We start from the raw sequence: 7104 nt of genomic DNA, 5'->3' as shown, positions 1-7104 counted from the left end.
GAGAGAGAGAGAGAGAGAGAGAGAAGGGCAGTGTCCTCCTCCTGTGACGGACAGCCTGGGGAAACCCAGTGGAGGGTTGCTGGTACAAGGCAGAGCTCCAGGCCAGCAAGTTTGAATTTCTGAATTGTATCAAAATCTATATTATCTGAAAACACAAACAAAAAAAAAAAACCAAAACAAAAAAAACCCCATTTTTTTCTTTTCATTTCATTCTAAGTATCTTTTACTATTGAAAAGATATGGTTTAAACAAACAAACAAAAAAAACTTGCCAAGAACATAGTTCAGGCTTGAAAACAGTTTGGGTATTTTCTATCCAAAGCAAATTATTTCAGCTTCTCTCTTCTTCAGTTGTAAAATTACCCAAGGTCTCTAGGTTCTCTCAAGAGTCATGTAATTTGAGATCGTTTGGCCAATTTATTTAAGGGCCTGGAAGCTACCTCTGGTTGTATATACTCTGTGGCCATTTCTCTTCTATTTACATAGATAATTTGGTCTAGTAATGACCTCTGTGTGAATCTGTGTGTGAATCTAAGGTACTGTATATTGTATAAAAAGGGGAAGCGGTGGTCAGCCCTCCACCTGACCATCATTATAGTACTGTTTTCCTCTATAAATATTTTTACTATTCTAGTATTGTTGTTATGTGCCTTCAAGTCAGAACTGTCTCACAGCTGACCCTCCAGTAGGTTTTCAGAGGCAGTTTAATCCATGGGAGGTGACTGCTCATCCTTCTCCATGGAGCAGCTGGTGGATTTGAACCATGTGCCTTTGGAATTGCAGTGCAGCTTCGGAGACACTGGAGCTCCATTAGGCAGAGCCATTTAAGAAGAAAGATAAAATGAATATCAAGTCCAAGGTCTCCACAGAACCACTCTCCTCTGCCTCTCAGATCAAAGAGGAAAGCAATGACTGTAAGTGTTGCAAATGTTACAAAAGGCTGCTTGCAAAGAAGGCTGTGAAAGCAGGGGCCTATCTATCCAAAGGGCCAAGGGCAGCTCAATTTCTTTTCCTGTAAATTAGAGACAGTGGAGAACAGCTGTAATGACCCAAATGTAAACTACTGCAGAGACAGACAAACCTACAGCTGAACTGTCCCTTTCCTCTCTGCTTGCCTCTTCCACATGCTAGGCGTCTCCTACCATCACACCAAAGGTATGAGATAGCTCCTGTTTAGGGATCATGCACCCATATCAACCACTTCAGAAGGGAACAATGCAATAGGAAGTATACAGTCTGTGACAGATGTGCAGAAATGCCTGGATGTTAGGGATAAGGGGCAGAGTCCCAAAACTTCCTCGGATCTACTAAGTCTAAAAGTATTTTTGAGAACCACTGTCTAATCATCTTAAAAGGTCTTTAAATCATCTTTAAAATGCCTAAATGTTGAAAGAAAGCCTTATGAATTAAAGAAGTCTGCAAATTTTCAGATTGTGACAAAGTTCCCAAGAAAAACAGGCCAGAAAGAAATAACTTCTATCTGGGGGGGAAGAAGCTTCACATATCACTAATCATCCAAGGTCACTTCTGCTCTAAAGTCAAGTGAAACAGTGACTTGTCACTTTCAAACTGTGAAGAGTCTGGTATTACAAGTAGCCGTTATAGCGTCATCACTCAGATTCTCTTGTCCAAGCCAAGGATTCGAGCCTCTCTTTCTCTCTTTTCATCTGAAGGAGCCATGGTGGTGCAGTGAGTTATGTGTTCTAATCCATCAGTCACCTAATCTTTAGGGGAGAAAAATGAGGCCATTTCCTTCTTACAACTCGATGGCAGTGGGTTTTGGGGATATTTTTATTTTTCATTTTTATTTTAGTGAACATTCACAAGAAGATTGGATTTTATTCATTTGTATGTGTACATTTTCCTCCTTTCTCTAATCGCCTTTGGAATGCCTATCCTGTTCCAAGCTCTTAACTGTCACACACATAATTTTTAATCACCCGTTCCTTTGAGATCGCCCTCCCGTTCACCCACACCAACTTAACCAGTGTTCATTATCTATCCATTCCCCCCACTCTTCCTCTTTCCTCACCCCATGATAATCATATTTTTTATAACAGTGTTACCCTTTTAGGACTGAGATATTTCTCTCAACATAATGTCTTTCAGACTCATCCATGTCGTGTAGTGTTTTATAAGTTCACTGTTTTTCAATGATGTGTAATATTCCATTGTATGAATGTGCCACAGTTTCTCTTTCCATCCGATTATTGAGGGGCACGGGGCTACTTCCATCTCTTTGCTATTGTGAATAATACTGTAGTAAACACTAGTGTGCATATATGTGTTGGTGGTATTTGAGTTCTTCCCTCCTCATGTTTGAATTCTTTTTAAAGACTGTATTTTTAAAAAACTTAAAAAATTTTTTTTTGTTTTTTGTGTGTGTACCGTCAAATCGGATCTGACTGGTACAGGAGGAGATTGTCCCTCCTTTTCCAGCAGAGCATCTGGTGGATTTGAACTGTGTGTCTCTGGGACTGCAGTGCAGCTTCTTGCCACTAGGCCACCAGAGCTCCCTAAAACTAGTCTTTCATAATGTTGCTGTGTTGTTAAGTGTTGTTGAGACCAATACAATTCATAGAGACTATTAACAATGGATCTGAGCCCTGCCTTTTCCTCTGTCACTGTCATCATCTCTGATACACTTAAGCCCATTGTTACACCTCTGGGATTGCAGTGCAGCTTCTTGCCACTAGGCCATCAGAGCTCCCTAAGACCGTATTTTTAAATAGGACTAATAATTGTCCACGTGGCCAACTGGTGGTGATCTATAACACTCGTTTTATCATTTGAGTGACAATTTATGTATCATATTGATTTTTCATACTCATTCATATTTTTTATTGTATTATGTAATTACTGTTGACTAAAGTGATAAATTTATTACAATGTCTGACTAACCTTTTTATTGCCTGTTGCCTTTCCCTTCACCCAACTTATACCTAGTTCATTATTCTTATTCACCTGTCCTCCCCTTCCACCCCTATTAAACCTTCAAGACTGCATCTGTCTGTGTTTAAACCTTCCTTTAGCTGCTTGTAATAGCGGTCTTATACAATAATTAGAAAAAGAACAACATATACAGAAGGAAGCCTGAGGCTATCGCTCAGCTGCTTAATGAAAGGTCAGCTAAAGGAGTCGCCAGGTGCCCCAAGGGAAAAGATGAGGCAATCTCCCAGATGGTCCACAGCCTTGTCCTCATTCAGTGGCACTGGCTCTGTTTACAGAGCTATCTGGCTGTGTGTAGCCGGTGTCTACCTTTCTTGAGAAGTGTTAAGTTAACCCATTCTTTCAATTAATTTGTGTATGTAGGTACAAAGCAAACGGATCTATTTAGTAGATGTATTATTTAACACCACTTTTCCTACTAACAGTCAAACTAGTCTTAAGAGGATCTGCTTAAATCACTAAAAATGTCGCCTAGTTAATGAGGGAAAAGGTTATATGAGCATAAGGAGAAAATAAGAAGCACTAAGAAAACAGAAAAGGGGGAAGAAACACTAAGAATAATAAACAGAAGATGTGAAGGTGTCAGATATCCCAGCGGAGTCCCCAGTCACCTCCTCACCCTCCCTTTCAGCTCAATTTTTAACAGCCAGAAAGCCTTTCTTCCATCTCACCTCCCCTTCATAAACTCTTACCTCTGAGATAGCCTTTCTACAAAGATATCTTTTTCTCCTGACTTTGAGAATGAATCACACACAGCAGAAACTTCTGTGAACGAAGAACCCTCCTCGCCTTTTTACGATTTGACAAGAGTTCAACTTAAGGTACTGCCCAGGGAAGAGAAAAAAGAAAATGGCTCATGTGTGCCCTCACTGCTACCCCAAACGCTTCTCACCCTGGCCCTTCCCTGTGTCCTCCTTCCTCGGTCAGTTCACATCCATGGGCCTGCAGTGGTCCACACCTCATGACAAGTCCTGGGCATGACCAAGTGTGATGGGATTTCAGCAACAGCTAGACCTTCCTCCTCGGAACTCAAGTGTTCATGAAAAGGGAAAGAGAGGCCCTTTCAAAAGGACAGCCTTGCAATCCCATCATGTTCGCCCCATTTCTTTAAAGCATAATCACCTTTTTAGTTATGCTGCCTTAAAAGAAGAAGTTTCTTCTCTTTAAAAATTAAAGAAATTTGAAGGAAAAGAAGCCATTTTGGTTATCAAGCATTTTTATTTACATTTTCTGTTGACTGTGCTGTTTAACTTCTGGTATCTACAACATCACTAGGAGTCTCACAGACAGTCGAGGAGACCTACTTTATTTTCTATACTGAAGTACCCAAAGCAAAAAAGTCTTTCCCAAAGGAAATATTTTTAATGTAAAGAAGTTATTTTACAAGTAATAAAATGAATCATGTGAATTAACAACTATCTAATGGATAAGTCCTTAGAATAAATTACTAAAGTAGACATAAATGTCCATGGGTCCTTCTGAGAAAGAAGCCTAATGGAAGGAAACAAAGGTTATAACCCTGCATTTTCAGACTTATATATGGCAGGTTCAAACATGAAAACAAACAACTTTTTGATAGACTCTTAAATGCATACTACTTACATGACACCTTGTAGAACTTTCTGGGGATCAGGGTCAAATAGCCTGTCAACATAGTGACGACTGCTAGCTGTAACTTCCTAGAAAGTGGGGGAGAAATTAGGAAATCTGAAGCCATGCAAATTACAAGTTCACAGCATCACCCACAACACAAAATAGATACTATATTCTAACTTAAGGTAGATGCATTATAATATCTATAGAATACTTATTATATGCCTTTTTATGACACATACTATTAACAGTGTCTTCTCCCTCTCAGATGTTAAAATAGTTTTTAAAAATTGCAATTTTCTTCTAAGATGTCAAAGATCAACATTTTAAAAGAATATTCAATTTTAAAAGTAAGAAAGTTCATGGAGAAGACAAATTCTCTTAATGCCTTGCAGAAGACAGAGCAATCCGTATCAGTAAGGCACATCTGATAACTTTATTCATTTAAAAGTTAGAATTACAGGGGAAGATTAAGTTCCTTTTTATAAATACACTATTCATTCAATGTGAGAAAAAGCTTGTGACAGGACAAATCATACGCTGAGAAAGAAGGAAGACACACAGTTCTCACTAAGCATCTAACTGGAAAACAGAATCTGCCTGCTCTACTTGAGCACACAGTACAAAAATGCAAGTAACAGTTCTTATCTGCGGGATGTCAGCTATGGAAAAACAACAAATAAGAATACTGCCTCCCAAGAGGGACCAGTCCCTGGAGAAGGACGTCATGCTTGGAAAGGTAGAGGGACAGCACAGGAGAGGAAGACCCAGGATGAGATGGGTTGACTCAGTGACTGAACAAATGGGATTAGGTCTGTTGGAGACTATGAAGTTGGTTCAGTATAGGGAAGGGTTCAGAGCTAATGTGCATAGGGTCATTATGAGTCACAGGCGACTTAACTGGCACGTAACACCACTGCCACAACAAAGGAGATAAAATGTGGATCTCAGTCAAGGAAAAGAAGGTAATGACTTCATGAAACAGTTGACAATAAATAGGGTAGTCTAGGTGGAAGCCTAGAGGTGAGCCCACAGAAGGATGCTGGAGACCGTATACTGTCCAAAGGGCTGTGATGTTAGTGCCATGGGATTAACTATGACTCACAACGACCCTATGTGCACAATAGATCTGAACCTTGACCTGTTGGGGGCTGTCCTCACCATCCCTGATCTATCTGAGCCCACTGCCAAAACCCCTGAACAACAGAGTAACACTGTCAGAAGGGAAGTACAAGTAAAGAATAAAATGACCATCAAGAATTCGTCAGACTTCTTACAAGTAACAAATTATTAAGCATTAGAATGATTTCTCAAATCCAGTAGAACTACTTATTTTGTAGTGGGCAAACCTAGATGGAGATTTGAAGAGTAAGAACCAGGGGAGATACTTACCTCCATCTGTATTGTGAGATTTGCTCTCTATGTAATTTCTTGTAGTGCCTTTTTTGCAATATTTCATTTTCAATACTTAGTATTAATTTTTAAACCCATGTATTTAAAAACTAGGGAAAAGGGAATCGTATCCCTTGTGCATTCTTTCTGATATCTTAGCTAATGTTAGAATGTACTTTTCTACTGTTGCCCATTAACAATAAGTTATTATAGAAAAGAAGATCATTTTCCAGGTTAGCTAGAACATCAACTATGTGAAAGAGCGAGCTGTTAAACTGCTAAGACACAGTGCCTGTCTAAACTTCTGGGTTATCAAAATAACACTGAAGAACAGCAACAACTCTAGTTTCCAAATACCTAATTATAAAAAAAATCAAAGCATATTTTTTATAAGATTGCTACCATGATATCCTCAAGCTGTGGTTGACAGGCAATGTCGAATTTGTATTGCCTCATAACTGATGCTCCAATGGGTTTTCAGAGGCAGTAAACTGTCCAAGAGGTGAGTGTCTATTCCCCCCCCCACCCCATGGCAGATTTGAACCATGTGCCTTTGGGATGGCAATGCAGCTGATTACCACAAGGCCACCAGAGCTCCCTCATAGGCAACTCAAATACCCACATTTAGAATGTACCCAATTTGTAAGAACAAGCAATGAAGCAACAAGCAAAACTGATGAAGATCCTTGTCCCATTGGGGTACTATTAACACACCTGTTAACAAAGTCTATTTTCTTCAATCTTGAGTGCCTGTGTTTACCTTCAAAATAACAGAACTACAGAAAGACTCTAAATTTTGTCCCAATCCTTTGGTTTACAAAGGATCCTTATCTAGATATTAAATTATCAAGCAATTATATAAATACATCAAGAAACACTGCTTGTTCTCAATAATCTAAAAACAGAAGTACCAGCAAAGCCACTCCTAAGTTTATACAAAAGACTTGAAAGCAGACTCAGAGACTTGTGCACCAACGTTTGTTCATTGCAGCATTGACCCCAACATGCAAAAGATAAATAGTCTAAATTCCCATTAACCAATGAATGGATAAAAAAGTATGGTACATACAAATAATGGACTACTACTCAGCCATTAGAATGAAGTCATGATGCATGCTACAATATAGCGAGCTGAAAGACATTGTGCCAAGTAAAATAATTTAAAAAAAAA

At 39.1% G+C, this 7104-nt stretch overlaps 1 protein-coding gene across 4 annotated transcripts in view; it reads right to left on the bottom strand.

The window, feature by feature from the left end:
* ARMC8 (armadillo repeat containing 8) overlaps positions 1–7104 on the bottom strand; it is a 156333-nt gene that overhangs the window by 98096 nt on the left and 51133 nt on the right. For 3 of the 4 annotated variants that reach the window (XM_006883388.1, XM_006883386.1, XM_006883389.1), the window contains exon 1: positions 4551–4621. The exons of the other annotated variant lie outside the window; for it this stretch is intronic. The gene's annotated coding sequence lies outside the window, so the exon portion shown is untranslated. Of the gene's footprint in view, positions 1–4550; positions 4622–7104 lie in introns of those variants that run through there. 4 annotated transcript variants of the gene reach the window in all.

This window comes from Elephantulus edwardii, unplaced genomic scaffold (assembly GCF_000299155.1).
Source record: "Elephantulus edwardii isolate Elephantulus edwardi_28Jun2011 unplaced genomic scaffold, EleEdw1.0 scaffold00027, whole genome shotgun sequence".
NCBI classification, from domain to species: Eukaryota; Metazoa; Chordata; class Mammalia; order Macroscelidea; family Macroscelididae; genus Elephantulus; species Elephantulus edwardii.
The sequence above is the reverse complement of the archived record's forward strand: the minus strand, read 5'-3'. Positions and strand labels throughout refer to the sequence as shown.